This window comes from Triticum urartu, unplaced genomic scaffold (genome assembly GCF_056163025.1).
Source record: "Triticum urartu cultivar PI428250 unplaced genomic scaffold, HENAU_Tu73 scaffold2, whole genome shotgun sequence".
NCBI classification, from domain to species: Eukaryota; Viridiplantae; Streptophyta; class Magnoliopsida; order Poales; family Poaceae; genus Triticum; species Triticum urartu.
In genome coordinates, this window is record NW_028260368.1 from 3,502,868 (window position 1) to 3,523,676 (window position 20,809).

Here is a 20,809-nt window from a genome sequence, read left to right on the forward strand (position 1 = left end):
TATGTTTTCTTTATATATTAAATATGAAGTTCTTACTCTTTCTGTTGTTTGGAAAGATCAAACACACGATGTTCCTATTTCTTTATTTCGTGATGAGTCGTATGCTTGCGACAATAACGACAAAATTTTTTGAATTCTAATTGTCCGGGTGTATTGTGGCGATTCTTTTGAGTACTATATCTAGAAATCCCCGTCGATTCCTCATTGGCACCTTTTCGAACACAACTGATGCATTCCAAAATAACTCTGATTCTAACATCTTTTCCCTTGGCCATGAACCTCCTTTTCTTTTTGGATTGACTTAACTTAATTCTTCTACTTATTCTTTTATTCTTCTATTTTGAATCCGAAGAAGAAGAATAAAATTCATTAGAATAATTTTTTTTTATTCTTTAATTAAGTAATAAAAAATAGAGAAATAATTAAAGAATACAATCCTTGTCGAATTAGCAAAGATTTTGGTTCGAAATCCTTTCATTTAATTAGCCAGCCCCGCCTTTTCTATGCTCTGATTTCTGAGGCCTTATTTAGCTTGGGTACCCCTTTAAATTGAATTTCTATTTTCAAAAATGGGGTTTACCAAATTTTTAATGACTCTGAGGTTCAACCCAATCCATCTTTTCTTTCTTTTTCCTTCCGATACTAAAAAAAGATTGAAAAGGATCAAATTTTGTCATATCACGAAGAAATCTATCCCTCCCATAGCAATAACTAGAATTAAAAAAAAGGGAATGACAAAGCATCTGGGAATAAACGATTAATTTCTATCAATAAACCTGCTAAAGCACCAAACCATAGAGTACTTAGCACGGGTGCTACAGAGAGATATGTTTTTATATCCCGCATTGAAAATCCTCCTTCCTTGTTGGAATACATATATGATCATAAACTCTTGCCCAAGATTGTTATGCTATATATAAAATGAACCATATCGACGAAATTTTCCTATCCCTAAAAAAGAAAAAGATGACCCCTTCTTCCTATATATTACCAAGGAAAAGTAATCCTTCTTTTATAGGCGAAATTATATTGGATTTTATATGTATATAATTCCTTAATTATATGAGACCAAAAAGAAGAAATGACACGAGGGTTCTATATATAGATAGAGAAAGAAAGAAGAAGAAAATTATGATGTGGAAAAGAAGACAGGAATTGTGTACAATGGCATTGTACAACAATTTAATTTGGAAAAGGGATGTAGCGCAGCTTGGTAGCGCGTTTGTTTTGGGTACAAAATGTCACAGGTTCAAATCCTGTCATCCCTACCTATTACTTCTTTCTTCTTTATAGGCAGTAGCGACGAGATCAATTAAAGTAAAGTGGGTATAACTTGAATTTGTGGAGACTATACGTACGTGAGATACATTAGGAATAGAAAAAGATTTTCTTTTTGAATGAATGAAAGCGCTCTTAGTTCAGTTCGGTAGAACGCGGGTCTCCAAAACCCGATGTCGTAGGTTCAAATCCTACAGAGCGTGATTCCATCTATTTTATGTCGAAGCAGAGTAAAATAACTTAACAAAATTGAATTGTAACTCCAATTTCAATTTGACCTCCTCTCTGGTCTGGAGGAGGTCAATCAAAAAAAAAAAATGACTCAATCAAAGATCCAACTGATCCCCACGCCTGTATTGCAAATACGCAGTCACGAATAATCCCGCTAAAGTAATAGGAATTAGGCCTAAGACGATTCCAAATAGAAAAACTTCAATCATTTCGATTTGTTCGAGGGGATAAAAAAAGAGGTACGATCTATCCCTAAATAGTACTCTAAATTATCCACGAATCTCAATGACCAAGAAAAGAATTCCTAATTAGTCTGGAAAAGAGTCGTAGAATGCCAGGAATCCCAAAGAAAGATTTTTCTTTTCTGAATTATAATTATTCAGTCAATTCAAATAAGGCGTATCTTGTTCAAGCCAATAAATAGAGCTGGGGTTATAGTTAAAGCAGCCAGTAGAAAACCAAAATAACTAGTTAAAGTAAGCATGAAAGAGTTAAATTCCATTTATTTTTTTTTACTACACTACATATGTTGGTAAAGCATTTACCTAAGTTATGGAAAATTCATAATTCATCAGTTATTTTAGATAATACTAAAAAACAAGATAGAGTAAGATACAGAAGTGTAAAAGAAAGTGGATTCATCAGATGATACATGAGTCCCTAATTCCGAATCAAGAGATTTGTTGTGGAATTTGTCAATTGAGTAAAGTAATAATATTAAGAACTAGATCATCTAACCCCATTGAATGAAAAAAAGAAATTCAATTTTCAGGGAAATTTTTGAATAAGAGATAAATAAACAATTGAATTTGAAAAAAAAAACTTCTTTCTATTTTGGATAATTTCTTTTTCAATAGGACCCTCTTTTTGGAGTGAACGATCGAATATTCCCCTATTCCTTCTTATTTTAACTGATTGTATTCCATATGGAATAAGAGGAGAACAAAAGCATTCCACGACCTGCCAAGGGGCTGTTAAAAAAAAAAAAAAAAGAAAGCTCTTCCTTGAATTTACTTTATTTTTATTCCTTTTTCGAACTCCAACCAAAGTAGATTCGAAGACGAGTCACTTCAATTATCCTTTTAAGTTCTATTCTATCTTCTGTCTTTCCCTATTTCATCTCGTAAAGTTCCGCGCTCGCAGTTTGGTCAAGAAAGTTAGACCTAATCCAACAAACAATACAAGGATGAATTACGAATTATGAAAGGATAGATTTCACATATACTTGTCCTTGTATTGTGTCAGTATGAGAATATCCTTCCTAAATTATTTATCCAAACCTATTGATCATTAACTTAGATTTTCCCAAGATTTTGGCTGCTATTCCGAATTACTCTATTATTCCGAAGCCAATGAAAAGTAAGTAGAACCTACAAAAATGGGGTTTTCTATTGATGCCTTGAATAACATATAGCTTACCTATAGACAAAAAAAAAATAAAAAAGTAATTATGTTTCGGAACCAGGCAAAACCAGATTGCTGTGCCATAGGAAGGATAGCTATACTAATTCGGTATACTCAAAATACACCTTTGGTACAAAATTGACAATCTCACAAGGATGAAATATCAGTAATTTTCTATTTACTGGTCGATCCCATCTTTTACGGAATCAATTCCTTTTTTGAATGTACAAAAATTTTGGGAGTTCAGCATGTCTGGAAGCACGGGAGAACGTTCTTTTGCTGATATTATTACCAGTATTCGATACTGGGTTATTCATAGCATTACTATACCTTCCCTATTCATTGCGGGTTGGTTATTTGTCAGTACGGGTTTAGCTTATGACGTGTTTGGAAGTCCTAGGCCAAACGAGTATTTCACGGAAAGCCGACAAGGAATTCCGTTAATAACCGACCGTTTTGATTCTTTAGAACAACTCGATGAATTTAGTAGATCCTTTTAGGAGGCCCTCAATGACCATAGATCGAACCTATCCTATTTTTACAGTGCGATGGCTGGCTATTCACGGACTAGCTGTACCTACTGTTTTTTTCTTGGGATCAATATCAGCAATGCAGTTCATCCAACGATAAAACAAATTCCAACTATAGAACTATGACACAATCAAACCCGAATGAACAAAATGTTGAATTGAATCGTACCAGTCTATACTGGGGTTTATTACTCATTTTTGTACTTGCTGTTTTATTTTCCAATTACTTCTTCAATTGAGAGAAAGAAAGAGACTAATAAGAATTCTCTTATCCCATTTGGAAGGATACCATCCTTATAACTACCCATGACTGTTTTTGTCTCTAGCATGACCAATTGATAAAATGTGGAGGAAAGTAGGGGAAATGGCCGATACTACTGGAAGAATTCCTCTTTGGCTGATAGGTACTGTAGCTGGTATTGCTGTGATTGGTTTAGTAGGTGTTTTCTTTTATGGTTCATATTCTGGATTGGGTTCATCTCTATAGTAATCGGAGGGACCAGATTGTAAACATGAAAAAGTAGGAGCTTAGCGGGTCCTTACCCCCCTTTATCTGATTAGAGCGGAAAGGACCCGCGGAATTTTTATTTTACTCTTATAACGCGAATTGAATCTATTCGATTCACTCTTATGAAGCAACAAGAAAAAGAGATCACTCGAGGATCCAATATCTTATTCCACGAAGGAAGTATCCTGAAAATCCTTGATTTAGTTTCGAGTAATAAACTAATAAAACCTTAATCAAAACTATTCAACTAGCCTAAAAATAAAAAAACCTTCAATGGAAGAGTTTACTTTTTTTTTGCAAAATTTCTGTAAATTTGAAGTTGAACTTAATTAAACAAGCCAAGCAATTTGCTCACAATCACAAGAAATTTTTCCCCCGCCATATTTTCTTCCCCTCTGTTTGTCCACTACCTCGGCTAAACCTAAGCAAAAGAAAAAGAGGTCCAAGAGACAGACCCGAATAAAGAAGAAATAGTAATCTTTGACGAATTAGGAAGAAAAAGGATTCTTATTTTGATACAAGAAGAATCGGCACAAGAAAAAGGCTTTTTCTTGTGCCGAATAGACGATTAAGAAGACCTGCAATCCCTCCGAAAAAGAAGAAATTTTAATTTGATTGTTCTCGCCTTTGCCTTGGATTCTCTTCTTTTGCATGGGATATAAATAAGGAATTCCAGACATCTCATAAACAAAAAGCAGTCTAAACAAAAAAAGGATTTCCAAAATAGATCATAGATAATTCTAGCAATTGCCAATAAATCGAGGCTTTTTACCAACTTGATGGTAAGAAATCCCGGGACCTAGAAATTCATTTCGTACAATTGAACCTTTTCAAACTGTTTCTTTTTGAGAACCAAAAAAACTTGTGCCAAAATAACGGATGCGAAGAAGAACAAAAGGCCTTGGACACGTAATGGATCCTGAAGCACGATTTCTGCGTCCCCCTGACCAAAACCTCCCACATTAGGATTGCTTGTTAATGGTTGATCAAGCTTGATGGATTCCCCCTCTGAAACAAGAAGTTCTGGTCCGGGAGGTATAATATCAATCACTTGGCGTCCATCTGATGCATCAACTATGGATATTTCATACCCCCCCTTTTCTTTACGTAGTATTTTTCTTACTATACCTGTTGACGTAGCATTATAGACTGTATTGTTACTCTTGCTACCATCAGGATAGATCTGTCCTCTTCCTCGGTTTCCCCCTACATATATGGGATATTTTAAGAAATGAGCATCTTTCTTCGTAGCAGGATCAGGGGAAAGAATGGGAAAGACAATTTCACTATATTTCTTACCGGGAACAGGGCCTATCACAAGAATGTTTTTTTTATCGGGACGATAACTCTGAAAAGCAAGATTTCCTATCTTTTCTTTTAACTCAGGGGAAATACGATCGGGCGGCGCTAATTCGAATCCCTCGGGCAAAATAAGAACAGCACCTACATTCAACCCTCCCTTTTTTCCATTAGCAAGAACTTGTTTCAATTGCATATCATAAGGAATTCGAAGAACTGCTTCAAATACAGTATCGGGAAGCACAGCTTGGGGAACTTCAATATCGACGGGCTTGCTAGCTAAATGGCAATTTGGCACATACAATTCGTCCAGTTGCTTCTCGTGGGTTTTCATAACCCTGCTGCGCAAAAATGGGATATGCATTTGAAATAGATGTCCGAGTTATTACGTATATCATGATCGATACAGAAATCGATCGAGTTATCTGTTCCTTTACCCAAGAAAAAGTATTTCTATTTTCCATGTCCAATCGCAGATCCCAGAATTTCTACAATAAATTAGATAGGTAGCTAAGCTAATCTAGTTCCCTATACACGAATCTGTTGTCATTCTACTGCAACAGTTGTACTGCAATGATGAATACCTTAAAGTAGGTATAAATAGAAAGAATTTTGCTAAAATGGAAAAGGGCTTTCTTTCTAAAAAAAGATGCTTGCTAATTTGATTAATATTAATATCGGGAGATCAAATGAATTTATGCTTCACTAATTGAATGATAAATGACTACAAGCGAAGGAGATAGACGATTTAAACAAAAAAAGACCCAAAATTTCAAACATGTATCTAGAATTACTGGAAAACTACAAACAAAAATAGTGAAAATAAGCTCGTTAGGAGCCCATCCAAAATCGTTGTAGACCCAACGAATTACTAGTTCCCAACCACGGGTGGAGTGAAATCCAACAAAAAAATCAGTAACTAAAAGAATAAAAAAAGCTTTTATTGAGTCATTTAAATTATAGAAGAATTCCTGAACCCAAGAATTCAAAATGACAAGTTCCTCTTTACCCAGAAAAAAAGAACCACTTAGAATAGCCAAACAGATTATATTTGTCGAGAAATGCAAAATGGTATGGAGATGATCCTCATTATTTATTTTGACCCATTGTATTATTTCCTTGTGTATTCCTGTAGGAGGTTTTTGTACATGTGTCTTTAGTTTCCCTTTTATCATCTCGTCCAAGAGAGAAAGTTCTTCTAATTCTATGAATCTTTCTAGAATCCTTTTCTCTTGAATATCAGTTAAGAGAGTTTCGGATTGCCTGGTATTCCACCAATTCTTAATCCAAAGTTCCAGACATTTGTTAAATGAGGAAGAGACCCCCCAAGGCAAAAGTACGATAAATACAAGATATAGTAAAGAAGGCAATGCTTTCTTTTTTTTCATTTTTGATCTGTAAATGGAGTTGTTAATGAATATGCTTCATTCGCTGACTCTATTCCATTCCCTGACTCTATATGATGATATTTCTATTTCATGATATTTCTATTTCTTTGAAGCAAAAACTCTATAGGTTTGATACCCTGTATCTATTCTTCTTTTTTGTATATTAGTTATTAGTGGAATTTCAGTGCATTGGGTTCTTTCTTAGATCTAGATGGAATGAAATAGTGAAATAGAATAAAAAAAAAGCCCTTTCGGATGAAAAAGGAAGAATAGTATGCGATATATCTAACTTGGATAAAAAAAAATTAAAAGCAAATTTCTCTTATCCTCGTTTGTTCCTTCCTTTAGATAAATACTTAAAAATCCCCTTACAATAACAAATCCAATTTAGAAGGGACTTCCTCCCTGTGTTGAGAAAACTTTTCTTCTTCCAATTCTTCTTTTCTTCATTCAACTCAGTTCAAAAAAGATACCTCAAAATACTTCAATTGGTACGCGCAAGAAATAGGCCAATTCGGCAGCTTTTTGTTCAATTTCTCGTGGAGTAAAAAATTTATCATCAGTACGAGTCAAGGGAATGATCCCCTGGCCCCGGATTTCCATATAAAGAATACGACGAGGATAAAGACCCTCTTTAACCTGAATTCTAATTGATTGGATATCCCGCATAAGGAATCGAAGGAAGACGCGACGTTTTATTCCAGGGAATCCCCAACGAAAAATGCACACTATTCCCTCTTTTCTATCGAATCGGTCATAACCACTACCTACATTCCACAAAATAGTACACCACAAGTAGGAGCTAATGAATAGGCCTGCGATTCCGTAGAAAGACATCACGACCCCCTGCGGAAAAAAAAGAATTTCTTGAGATGGAAGTATAGATATAATATTCTTACCAAGATAACTGGAAATCCCAACCGATAAGAATCCTAGTGAACCTAGAAAAAGAATACAGGCCCAGAAAAAATTACCCCTTTTTCGAGAACCTTTTAGAAGTTCTACCCATATGTGTTCTGATCGCCAATTCATATTAGATATACTAAATCCAGCAGCGGTCGATTGAAATTGAGAGAATAAGCTAAATAATTTTGACTTTACTTTTTTTGATTCTGAAATCGCCTTCAGCAACTAGTACTCCTGTGAAATAATAGGTTAGATACATTGACTTTCTATTCAAAAAATATTCGTTGATTCAATTAAAATAAATAAAATAAAACTCGCTATACCTGGCTCTGCATATTCATGCATTTATGCTCGTAGCCTATATCCGCATCCATAACCGTTTTTCATTTGTGTGTAGAAAGTGTGTGTAGAAAAAGCCACATACCCTACCATATTATATTACTTACACTAAAAAATACTAGACAATCTTATTTTTTTGCACATAAAGAAATAAAGAAGTCATTGCAATTGCCGGAAATACTAAGCCTACTAAAGGCACGAAAATAGAAGGTAAGTTTAAATCCGTCATGGAATAGGTGTCTCAATTCAAATTTACTATTTCTATCTAGTCGAAAAATATCTTAAGATTCTTATGATATAATTAAGTATATCTATTATAAGGAATATTGACTATTGTATTGTATTTTTTATTTTTAGTTTGAAAAATATTCTGTAAAAAAAATGAAAGGATAATAAGAAAATTCCAAAAAAGGAGAACTAATTAAAAAGATTTTATTTTGATTTTCCCATCCTCATGGCCTTTCTATCTTTCTAATCTAATTTGAAATTGGATTCAAAAGAAAGCGGTTAGAATTTACTTCCTGCATACATACTTCTCTAGAAGCGCATACAATAATGCGTGGTAAAGGCGGAAAAATAGTATATTCAATCAAAATCAAAGGGCAAATTATCTTACCTACTATAGATCCCCTACTACCCTCTTAGACTTTAAAAGGCGATATACCACCCAAAGAAAGGGTATGAAAATGCCGGGTGGAGTTAGCTTTTCGACGAAGACCTGTCCCGTGCAGCGAAGCCCTGTTAGTAAGACCCCCCGCAATAATGGATTATAGAAGAATATTATTCCAAATACTCCTCTGGACGCATATAGTAGCATTGCGATTCCGAATCTTTTTTATTTATGAATATGAACAGAAAAAATTCATTGTATCGTTGGGTCGGAGCGGAGGTTTGGTCCAGAAAAATTAGAAACAAAACGTCTACTCTACCGCATTGAAGTCTATAGCGCTGTATTTCCACGAAAGTATAATTCTTACCATCAGGATACGATCCTTTCTTTTGAACTAAACGTCTCTACGATGGGTCCAGGTTCTATGTCCAATCCCAAATCAAGGATTTCTCGCTCTTGATCGGAGTCATAAACTAAAAAAAAACTACCTTTTTATCCTTTTTCTCAAGGTTATAGAAAACTTCCTTATCTAGTTCTAGCATTTTGAAAAAAAAAAAATGCTTCTTTTTTTACACACAGTTCGAGTCACTTGTTGACTCACGATTACGCCTGTTAAAAGTTTCAAACGTCCTCTTTTTTGAAATTGAAAGAGAGTCCTATAAAAAGGTCTAACTTCCAAACTATGTCTTTTTTCATTCATTCTCCTTTAGTTTTTTTCTCTATCTAGAAGTGGAATAGAATAACCCGGTTGAAGGGTAATGATCATACGTCTGTAATGCATTGTATGGCCCAGAATAGGTCCTATTCTTCTACCTTTTCCAGGTAGTCGATGGCTATTCACAGCTACCACCTTAACACCAAAGAAGAGTTCGACCCAATGCTTTATTTCTGTCTTAGTGAATCCCGATTCGACATTAAAAGTATATTGATTCTTTCCCAATAAACGAAGACTTTTTTCTGTAAATACTGCGTATTTGATTCCATTATCATTATCATATGATAATACTATATTTTATTATTTTATTATTTTATTTGTATTTCTTTATTGTATTATACCTTAATATATATATTCTAGATATATAGAATAGACGAATCTCAATTTGTCAAGTCTCATGATCATATCATGATCTATTTTTATTCGGCTCAATCTTTTTTTTCTAAAAAAGATTGAGCCGAGTTTAATTGCAATCAATTAGAAGAATAAAGAAGAATTACTGCATTTCATAACTGATTTTTTTCTCTTTTTATTTCGTTTCTTTTTTATTTATACCTTCTTTATCTTTAGTTTTATCTAGTTAATCAATAGTATCTACCGGCTCGAACTCGAATTTGATCGCCTTCCATACTTCACAAGCTGCGGCTAGTTCAGGACTCCATTTGCAAGCTGCTCGGATAATTTCATTCTTCGCGAGCAAGATCGCGTCCTCTTCGTTACGAGCTTGTACACAGGCTTCTAAAGCCACTCGATTAGCTGCTGCACCAGGTGCATTTCCCCAAGGATGTCCTAAAGTTCCTCCACCAAATTGTAATACAGAATCGTCCCCAAAGATTTCGGTCAGAGCTGGCATATGCCAAACATGAATACCACCTGAAGCTACCGGTATAACACCTGGCATGGATACCCAGTCCTGAGTGAAAAAGATACCGCGAGCACGATCTTTTTCAATAAAATCATCGCGCAATAAATCAACAAAACCTAAAGTCATTTCGCGTTCCCCTTCTAACTTACCTACTACTGTACCGGAGTGGATATGATCTCCCCCAGACATACGCAATGCTTTAGCTAATACACGGAAATGCATACCATGATTTTTCTGTCTATCAATAACTGCATGCATTGCACGGTGAATGTGAAGAAGTAGGCCATTGTCGCGGCAATAATGAGCCAAAGTAGTATTTGCGGTGAATCCCCCAGTTAAGTAGTCATGCATTACAATAGGAACCCCTAATTCTCTTGCAAATACAGCTCTCTTAATCATTTCTTCACATGTACCCGCAGTCGCATTCAAGTAATGCCCCTTGATTTCACCGGTTTCGGCCTGTGATTTATAAATAGCTTCGGCACAAAAGACAAAACGGTCTCTCCAGCGCATAAATGGTTGTGAGTTTACGTTTTCATCATCTTTGGTAAAATCAAGTCCACCACGTAGACACTCATAACACGCTCTACCATAATTTTTTGCGGATAATCCCAATTTTGGTTTAATAGTACATCCCAATAAAGGACGACCGTACTTGTTCAACTTATCTCTTTCAACTTGGATACCATGAGGCGGGCCTTGGAAAGTTTTTGAATAAGTAGGGGGAATTCGTAGATCCTCCAAACGTAGAGCACGTAGGGCTTTGAAACCAAATACGTTACCTACAATGGAAGTAAACATGTTAGTAACGGAACCCTCTTCAAATAGGTCTAATGGATAAGCTACATAACAGATCCATTGGTTGTCTTCCCCAGCAACAGGCTCGATGTGATAGCATCGTCCTTTGTAACGATCAAGACTGGTAAGTCCATCAGTCCAAACAGTTGTCCATGTACCAGTAGAAGATTCGGCAGCTACTGCAGCCCCTGCTTCTTCGGGCGGAACCCCAGGCTGAGGACTTACTCGGAATGCTGCCAAGATATCAGTATCCTTAGTTTCATACTCTGGGGTGTAGTAAGTCAATTTATAATCTTTAACACCAGCTTGAAATCCAACACCTGCTTTAGTTTCTGTTTGTGGTGACATAAGTCCCTCCCTATAACTCTTGAATTAAGAATTCTCACAATAACAGGGTCTACTCGATGTTAATTAGGCGTAAATGAAACTTTAGCAAAAATCTCGTAAAACAAAAAGGATATTCAATTAATATAATATCAACTCATTAAAGAAAATTGAGGGCATGCTTAGGTTAATGAATATGTTTCATTCATATATAATGCGTACACCCTGTGTATGTTCTATCCTATAGGAATTCCAATATAGGAATTCGATAGGAATTGAGTTGTTGTTATGGTAAGTTAACACGGTTCGTTATTAAACCATGGATTTGATTTACCAAATCCATAATTATTGTATACTCTTTGATAGATATAGCGCAACCCAAATTAATTCCTAATCCTTATTTTACAAGTTCTTAATAGTTCTCTTTTCTTATTTTGAATGCAAATACCTAACTAAATACTAATAAAATTCTTTGTTGACAGCAATCTATGCTTCACAGTAGTATATATTTTGTATATCGAAGTCCTAGATAGGAAAGTAGAGTAGGCACAGATCCTCCACAAAAGGCAAAATGTATATGAAAAAAAAGATTGATTGAACTTTCCAATGGACTCATTCCATGAGTAAACGATTGAATGGGATTCGCTTGGGCAACGAAATCAAGTCCTGGTCCCCTTTTCTCTCTTATTGAATTAACTAATTCATTTCCTTTTTACTTTTGGATTTTTTTTGATTTGATTTGGCATTATTCAACAATAAAAAAAGAAAAATTTCGACAAATTCCTTTTTTTTAATTATGTGATAATTATGAGAACCAATCCTACTACTTCTCCTCCCGGGGTTTCCACAATTGAAGAAAAAAGTACAGGTCGTATCGATCAAATTATTGGACCCGTGCTGGATGTCACTTTTCCCCCAGGCAAGTTACCTTATATTTATAACGCTTTGGTAGTCCAGAGTAGAGACACTGCCGATAAGCAAATTAATGTGACTTGTGAGGTACAACAATTATTAGGAAATAATCGAGTTAGAGCTGTAGCTATGAGTGCTACGGACGGGTTGATGAGAGGAATGGAAGTGATTGACACGGGAGCTCCTCTCAGTGTTCCGGTCGGTGGAGCTACTCTCGGACGAATTTTCAACGTTCTTGGGGAGCCTGTTGACAATTTGGGTCCTGTAGATAGTAGTGCAACGTTCCCTATTCATAGATCTGCGCCTGCCTTTATCGAGTTAGATACGAAATTATCCATCTTTGAAACAGGTATTAAGGTCGTCGATCTTTTAGCTCCTTATCGACGTGGAGGAAAAATAGGACTATTTGGGGGGGCTGGAGTAGGTAAAACAGTACTGATCATGGAATTAATCAATAACATTGCTAAAGCTCATGGGGGCGTATCCGTATTCGGTGGAGTAGGGGAACGGACTCGTGAAGGAAATGATCTTTATATGGAAATGAAGGAATCCGGAGTAATTAATGAAAAAAATATTGAGGAATCAAAGGTAGCTCTAGTCTATGGCCAAATGAATGAACCACCGGGAGCTCGTATGAGAGTTGGTTTAACTGCCCTAACTATGGCGGAATATTTCCGAGATGTTAATAAGCAAGACGTGCTTTTATTTATCGATAATATCTTTCGTTTTGTTCAAGCAGGATCAGAGGTATCCGCTTTATTAGGGAGAATGCCCTCCGCAGTGGGTTATCAACCTACTCTTAGTACAGAAATGGGTTCTTTGCAAGAAAGAATTGCTTCTACTAAAAAGGGATCTATAACTTCGATTCAAGCAGTTTATGTACCTGCAGACGATTTGACCGACCCTGCCCCTGCCACAACATTTGCACATTTGGATGCTACTACCGTACTTTCCAGAGGATTAGCTTCCAAGGGTATTTATCCAGCAGTAGATCCTTTAGATTCAACCTCGACTATGTTACAGCCTCGGATCGTTGGCAACGAACATTATGAAACTGCGCAAAGAGTTAAGGAAACTTTACAACGTTACAAAGAACTTCAGGACATTATCGCAATTCTTGGCTTGGATGAATTATCGGAAGAGGATCGTTTAACTGTAGCAAGAGCAAGAAAAATTGAGCGTTTCTTATCACAACCGTTCTTTGTGGCAGAAGTTTTTACTGGTTCTCCAGGAAAGTATGTTGCTCTTGCGGAAACTATTAGGGGATTTCAACTAATCCTTTCCGGAGAATTAGACGGCCTACCTGAACAGGCTTTTTATTTGGTGGGTAACATCGATGAAGCTAGCACGAAAGCTATAACCTTAGAAGAGGAGAACAAATCGAAGAAATGAAATTAAATCTTTATGTACTGACTCCTAAGCGAATTATTTGGGATTGTGAAGTGAAAGAAATCATTTTATCCACTAATAGTGGCCAAATTGGCGTATTACCAAACCACGCCCCCATTAACACAGCAGTAGATATGGGTCCTTTGAGAATACGCCTCCTCAACGACCAATGGTTAACAGCGATTCTGTGGAGCGGTTTTGCGAGAATAGTTAATAATGAGATCATCATTTTAGGAAATGATGCGGAACTGGGTAGTGATATTGATCCGGAAGAAGCTCAAAAGGCACTTGAAATAGCCGAAGCTAACTTGAGTAAAGCTGAGGGTACGAAAGATTTGGTTGAAGCGAAGCTCGCTCTCAGACGAGCTAGGATACGAATCGAGGCTGTCAATTGGATTCCCCCATCCAATTGAAGACAATCCAGTGGTTTATAGTTGATACAAAGAAAAAGGGAAGAGGGGTAGAAAAAGTTATTAGATAGCGAAGCGAAGTAAGTCCAATGCTATCTAGTAATTTTTCTACCTACTTACCTACTATTGGATTTGAACCAATGACTCCCGCCGTATGAAAGCAATACTCTAACCACTGAGTTAAGTAGGCAATTTATCACCACAAAGGAAGACCCATTACTTCGATCGATTATATATTGAATCCCTTTTCTAAGCAATACCGCTCTGTTATTGGTCTGTTATATACTAAATACTAAACTAAATACTAAACAGATACAGATCAAAGGGGTATCCTCTGGCATTAGAAAATATTCATCTTGACAAGAAATTATCTATATGTTAAGATATCTCTGATAAGGGCTATAGCTCAGTTCGGTAGAGCAACTCGTTTACACGTGCGCCAATGCTTTTCAAAGGAGCTTATTATGCAATGAACATAATCGATCTTATTGCAAAATCAATGTCTTACTTCATAGATTCGAGAGAATAGGAGAACAGTAGCCTGACAAACAGTCGGTTCAGTCCGATTCAGGTGCCAATTCAGGTGCCTAATCAAATAGAACCCTTATGGATTTGCTAGTTGATAAGGTAAATATCCAGCCCACTAAATGCTAGGCGTAATGAGGATAAGGGCCTCCAAAAAACTTCTTTTCGTTCTATGAACTTTAAGGTGTATGAAGTCTCATAGTTAACTCTTGCAGTGGAACGATAGAGACTCCATTTCACTTAGGTTGATTTAATTTAGACCGGAGGCAGACCTAAGTCAAGGTAATCCTCCTTTGAAACACTTTGGTATTGCTCCTAGATAGATCATAATACAAAAAATCAATCAGAGCACAGGGAGCCATCTCATTATCTTTCCGTAAAGAAAAACTATGGTGGACTAACTGATCTTTAAATCAGTTTATGAAAGAGCCCAATGCAAAAAAATGCATGTTGGGTCTTTGAAACAGTTCAAATCATTTCGATAATAATCCGTTTGATCTGTTTTACCGAGAAGGTCTACGGTTCGAATCCGTATAGCCCTAATATGCCCTTTTTTAGATTTTAGGATCTCTATCCTATGTTTTCTTTAGTTTAGTATAGTTTTCATTTTCTCATTAGTATTTGTTTATAGACTGGATAGGCGCCTGCGACATAGAATAGAGATAAAAGCATTACCAAAGGCTCATTCATCGAAAATCAAAATCATACAGACAGGAAAAGAAAAACGAATTTCTATCAAATCAATAGAAGAAAGGATCCTTTCCCTGATTTGAATCCCGTCCTCCTTCAAATAGGATATCTCTAGACTTCCCTATAATAACTGCAATGATTTTATCCATTTTGCGAATTCCTACTTTGTTTTAAGTATATTTATTACTTTGTTTATAGATACATTATGTAAATTGATCAACTTTAAATAGAAAAAATAAAGTAAAGAGTAAATAAGAAAACAGAATATTCTGTCTCATAGTTCTGAAATAGAGTTCTTTATTTTTATTTTATAGTATTACTTCTCATTAATTATACTGCATAGATTAGTCCTACTATCTTAATTAGGTTCTAATTTAGTAGTATTCTCATTTTTATTTAATAGTCTCTTATTATTTTATTATTAAATATTAAATAAAGGATAGAGCTATTCTTTTTTCTAGAGATTCTAGAGAAAGCGAGACAAAGTGAAACGAGAAAGTTTTCTTTATATAAGAATTAGATCTACATACACCATATCTAAATAGAATGGAAATCCAAAAGAAAGGGAGTTGGGATTCCATTGGATGAATCTTTAAAGAAGATGCAGCACAGAGGAAACAAAGGCTAAACTTAAACTAAGCGCTTTTGTTTGAACAAAAAAGATTCTTGTTTCACCGAGGAAAAGAGAGAAGTTCTGGATAAATTGACAATGCTGAATTGAATTGACTAATTTAAGTTCCGCCTATTCCACATTAATGGGAGTACATTATGTTTCTGCTTCACGAATATGATATTTTTTGGACATTTCTAATAATAGCAAGCCTTATTCCTATTTTGGCATTTTCGATTTCAGGACTTTTAGCCCCGGTTAGTGAAGGACCAGAGAAGCTTTCTAGTTATGAATCGGGTATAGAACCCATGGGAGGGGCTTGGGTACAATTCCGAATACGCTATTATATGTTTGCGCTCGTTTTTGTTGTTTTTGATGTGGAAACCGTCTTTCTATACCCTTGGGCAATGAGTTTCGACGTATTGGGTGTATCCGTTTTTATCGAAGCTTTGATTTTCGTGCTTATCTTAGTTGTTGGTTTAGTTTATGCATGGCGAAAAGGAGCCTTGGAATGGTCTTAACTGAATATTTAGACAAAAAAAAAGAAGGAAAAGATTCTATTGAGACAGTTATGAATTTGATTGAGTTTCCCTTACTTGACCAAACAAGTTCCAATTCTGTTATTTCAACTACACCAAATGATCTTTCGAATTGGTCAAGACTCTCCAGTTTATGGCCCCTTCTATACGGTACCAGTTGTTGTTTCATTGAATTTGCTTCATTAATAGGCTCACGATTCGACTTTGATCGTTATGGATTGGTACCAAGATCAAGTCCTAGGCAAGCAGACCTAATTTTAACAGCCGGTACGGTAACAATGAAAATGGCTCCCTCTTTAGTGAGATTATACGAGCAAATGCCTGAACCAAAATACGTCATTGCTATGGGAGCCTGTACTATTACAGGGGGAATGTTCAGTACGGATTCCTATAGTACTGTTCGGGGAGTTGATAAGTTAATTCCTGTGGATGTCTACTTGCCGGGCTGCCCACCTAAACCGGAGGCAGTTATAGATGCCCTAACAAAACTTCGTAAGAAGATATCGCGAGAAATAGTTGAGGATCAAACTCTATCTCAAAATAAAAATAGATGTTTTACTACCAGTCACAAGCTTTATGTTAGGCGCAGTACTCATACAGGAACTTATGAGCAAGAATTGCTCTATCAATCACCATCTACATTAGATATATCTTCTGAAACTTTTTTCAAATCCAAAAGTTCAGTACCTTCCTACAAATTAGTGAATTAGGAGAGGGGCTCTTTTGTGTAGAAAAATAAAAAGCAGGGCAATCTTTCAAACTTGCATCCGAAATGTGAAATATTTATACAAAGAGGGAGAGATGAAGACAATGCAGCAGGGTTGGTTATCTAATTGGCTAGTCAAACATGAGGTGGTTCATAGATCTTTGGGCTTTGATCACCGAGGAATAGAGACTTTACAAATAAAAGCAGGGGATTGGGATTCCATTGCTGTCATTTTATATGTATATGGTTACAATTATTTACGCTCCCAATGTGCTTATGATGTAGCACCCGGTGGATCTTTAGCTAGCGTGTATCATCTTACGAGAATACAATATGGTATAGATAATCCAGAAGAAGTCTGCATAAAAGTCTTTGCCCAAAAGGATAATCCTAGAATTCCGTCTGTCTTCTGGATTTGGAGAAGTGCCGATTTTCAAGAACGCGAATCTTATGATATGGTGGGAATCTCTTATGATAATCATCCGCGCCTTAAACGTATCCTAATGCCTGAAAGTTGGATAGGCTGGCCCTTACGTAAGGATTATATAACCCCCAATTTTTATGAAATACAAGATGCTCATTGAATGATAAGAAATTCATGCTCACTTATACAACACAACTCCAGATTTTATTCAAGTCAAGGAATATTTTTAGGTTCTTTTCCTAGATGAAACGGAATACCTATTTATAATTAATTCCTAATTATACAAAAGCATTCCAGATAGACTGAGCAAAAAAAGGGTTTCATTTGGATTCCCCTATTTTGAAAATCGCATATTAATTTCCTTCATATGAACAGAAAAATAGGATGACTCAAAGAAGTTCTCTACCAGGAACTTTGTACCGCGCACATTACTTAGCACAACTAGGAAAATAAGATAAGATAAAGATAAGCAAGACTAAAAAAATATTCGTCGGAATAGCGGAATACAAAATTAAGAAACGCAAAAAAATAAAGGGGAATCTCACCCCCTTCTTTATCATAAAGAAAAGATATATTTTAAAACTTCTTTAAAAAGAAAAAGAAGTGCCTCTATATTTATATTATAGATTTATCCACTTAGATGAATAAATATTATTAATGAATATGTATCACAATCCATCTCGAGGTATTTGGATCAATACCTATTCGGTGGATCTTTTTTTTTTTTTTCTCTGCCAGGAACCAGATTTGAACTGGTGACACGAGGATTTTCAGTCCTCTGCTCTACCAACTGAGCTATCCTGACCTTTTCTTGTGCATCATCCTAGTAGAGTATTTGTATCTATGTCAATTAAAAGGACTAAAAATTAATTAAAGTATTTCAAATTTTAAATTTGAAAATGGGGGGGGTAGTCCTATGCATTGTGCATGGTTTACTTAAATAAAACTTAAAAATAGAGTGAATAACCAAGATTTCTTGCCGATACTCTAATAAAAAAGAAATCTATTCAATGAATAGGATAAGATCCATTGAGTTCTCTTCGCATTCCTTTGTGAAAGAGTAGAATGAGAAAGCTAATGAATCTTAAACCCATTGCATTGATAAAAAGAAAAAAAAGTGCATTGATAAAAAGAAAAAAAAAAAGAGGATAAATAATAATAATATAGTATAGTTAGGGAATAAAAGAGGATTTGGGGATAGAGGGACTTGAACCCTCACAACTTATAAAGTCGACGGATTTTCCTTTTACTAGAAATTTCATTGTTGTCAGTATTGACATGTAGAATGGGACTCTCTCTTTGTCCTCGTCCGATTAATCCACTTTTTTAAAGATCTCGAAAACTTTGAATTTTAATTGAAGAATTTGATTATTCAATATTCGATTGGAGTGGATTCACAATAATGAAAAAAAAAAATTATGATATGAGTTTTTTATTTCATAATCATTATCATTTCTAATTTCATTTTTAAAAAAGATAAAGAACCTATATTATAATTAGAATATAATATGAGTTCTGTGATTAATCGTTTGCTATGTCAGTATCTATACGTGTTTATTAAATGTATAAGGTATAAAACCCCTCTTTCTCTAATTTAGAACTAGAAGGAATTCCACTAACAACACAACGTAATTAACTCGATTCGTTAGAACAGCTTCCATTGAGTCTCTGCACCTATCCTTTTCCTTTGTATTCTAGTTCGAGAACCCCTTGTTTTCTCAAAACACGGATTTGGCTCAGGATTGCCCTTTTTTAATTCCAGGGTTTCTCTGAATTTGGAAGTTACCACTTAGCAGGTTTCCATACCAAGGCTCAATACAATCAAGTCCGTAGCGTCTACCGATTTCGCCATATCCCCATTTCCCTCTTCTTTGAGACCAGGATTCCTTGTGTAATTTCATCCATCTCTTAGTTTTTTTTTTGAATCATTGAGTTCATCACTCAACGTAGTCTAGCAGTTCAGTTCGACTCTATTTGAGAGACCTCGCTTGCTTATTGCAATTCAGAATTGAATTGATTCTATCCTTGATGTATTTGCAATTCAATCCGAATCAATATATCCAAAAGTTTTTATCTCCCCCACCTCCCGTCTTACTTTTTTATAGTATTCAAAATTATACTATAACGCTTGATATTTATTCTTTTTTTCTAATCAGAATTAGCAATTTTATTTACTCTGACTCTATGTTCCCCTTAGTGAAATATTAATCCTCAAATTATTAACAAATAATAAAGTCTATAATGATCGAATGAAAATACCAATAAATTCTATAATTTTATTTTTTAATATCCTATAGTTAAGCATATCAAGCTAACTTTATCTTTAAGAAGTTTTAGTATTTTTTTATTTTTATAAGTATAACTTCAAATTTAGAACTAGTTAATAGCTAAGATTAATAACTAATATCTGAGATTTTACGGATTTCCTATACTATACCTATTTCTATTTGTTACACTATTTCCGTTATGTAAGCCCACTTAGCTCAGAGGTTAGAGCATCGCATTTGTAATGCGAGGGTCATCGGTTCAAATCCGATAGTCGGCTTTTTTTTCTCTATCGATGTTCTACGAACAAGAATCTCTTTTTTTCCGAATTAAATGGAGAATCCAGGATCTTTTATGTTTTTTACCTTACAATTTTGCTAGATACAAAACAATAAAATAAATAATATATATACAAAAAAAAAAGATTTTGATGAAATTCCATTTTTTGGGGTACTTTAGTTGATTTTACTCTGTTTATCCTGTAGTTTAATTCAGTTTTAATTTCGATGTATTCTGTAATGTAAATACAATGAAATTAATTGTGTAAAATGAAATTTCAATAAAATAAAAAAAGGAGTCTTCATGTCCCGTTATCGAGGACCTCGTTTAAAAAAAATACGCCGTCTGGGAGCTTTACCAGGACTCACTAGAAAAACACCTAAATCCGGAAGTAATCTTAAAAAAAAATTCAATTCTGGGAAAAAGGAGCAATATCGTATTCGTCTTCAAGAAAAACAGAAATTGCGTTTTCATTATGGTCTGACAGAACGACAATTACTTAGATATGTACATATCGCTGGAAAAGCAAAAAGGTCAACAGGCCAGGTTTTACTACAATTACTTGAAATGCGTTTGGATAATATCCTTTTTCGATTGGGTATGGCTTCAACCATTCCTGGGGCCCGCCAATTAGTCAACCATAGACATATTTTAGTTAATGGTCGTATAGTCAATATACCAAGTTTTCGTTGCAAACCCCGAGATATTATTACTACGAAAGATAACCAAAGATCAAAAGGTCTGGTTCAAAATTATATTGCTTCATCGGACCCGGGGAAATTGCCAAAGCATTTGGCGATTGACACGTTGGAATATAAAGGACTAGTAAATAAAATCCTAGATAGGAAGTGGGTCGGTCTCAAAA

At 35.2% G+C, this 20,809-nt stretch overlaps 4 non-coding genes across 4 annotated transcripts; 3 read left to right on the forward strand and 1 right to left on the reverse strand.

Moving 5' to 3' along the window:
* The first annotated feature begins 1,194 nt into the window (after positions 1–1,194).
* Positions 1,195–1,268, forward strand: TRNAP-UGG (transfer RNA proline (anticodon UGG)). The gene has a single exon. It is a non-coding gene; the product is annotated as a tRNA-Pro (tRNA).
* A 139-nt stretch (positions 1,269–1,407) lies between these two features.
* On the forward strand, positions 1,408–1,481 carry TRNAW-CCA (transfer RNA tryptophan (anticodon CCA)). Its single transcript has one exon. It is a non-coding gene; the product is annotated as a tRNA-Trp (tRNA).
* A 16,651-nt stretch (positions 1,482–18,132) lies between these two features.
* TRNAF-GAA (transfer RNA phenylalanine (anticodon GAA)) lies at positions 18,133–18,205 on the reverse strand. The gene has a single exon. It is a non-coding gene; the product is annotated as a tRNA-Phe (tRNA).
* A 1,667-nt stretch (positions 18,206–19,872) lies between these two features.
* Positions 19,873–19,945, forward strand: TRNAT-UGU (transfer RNA threonine (anticodon UGU)). Its single transcript has one exon. It is a non-coding gene; the product is annotated as a tRNA-Thr (tRNA).
* Positions 19,946–20,809: the final 864 nt, after the last annotated feature.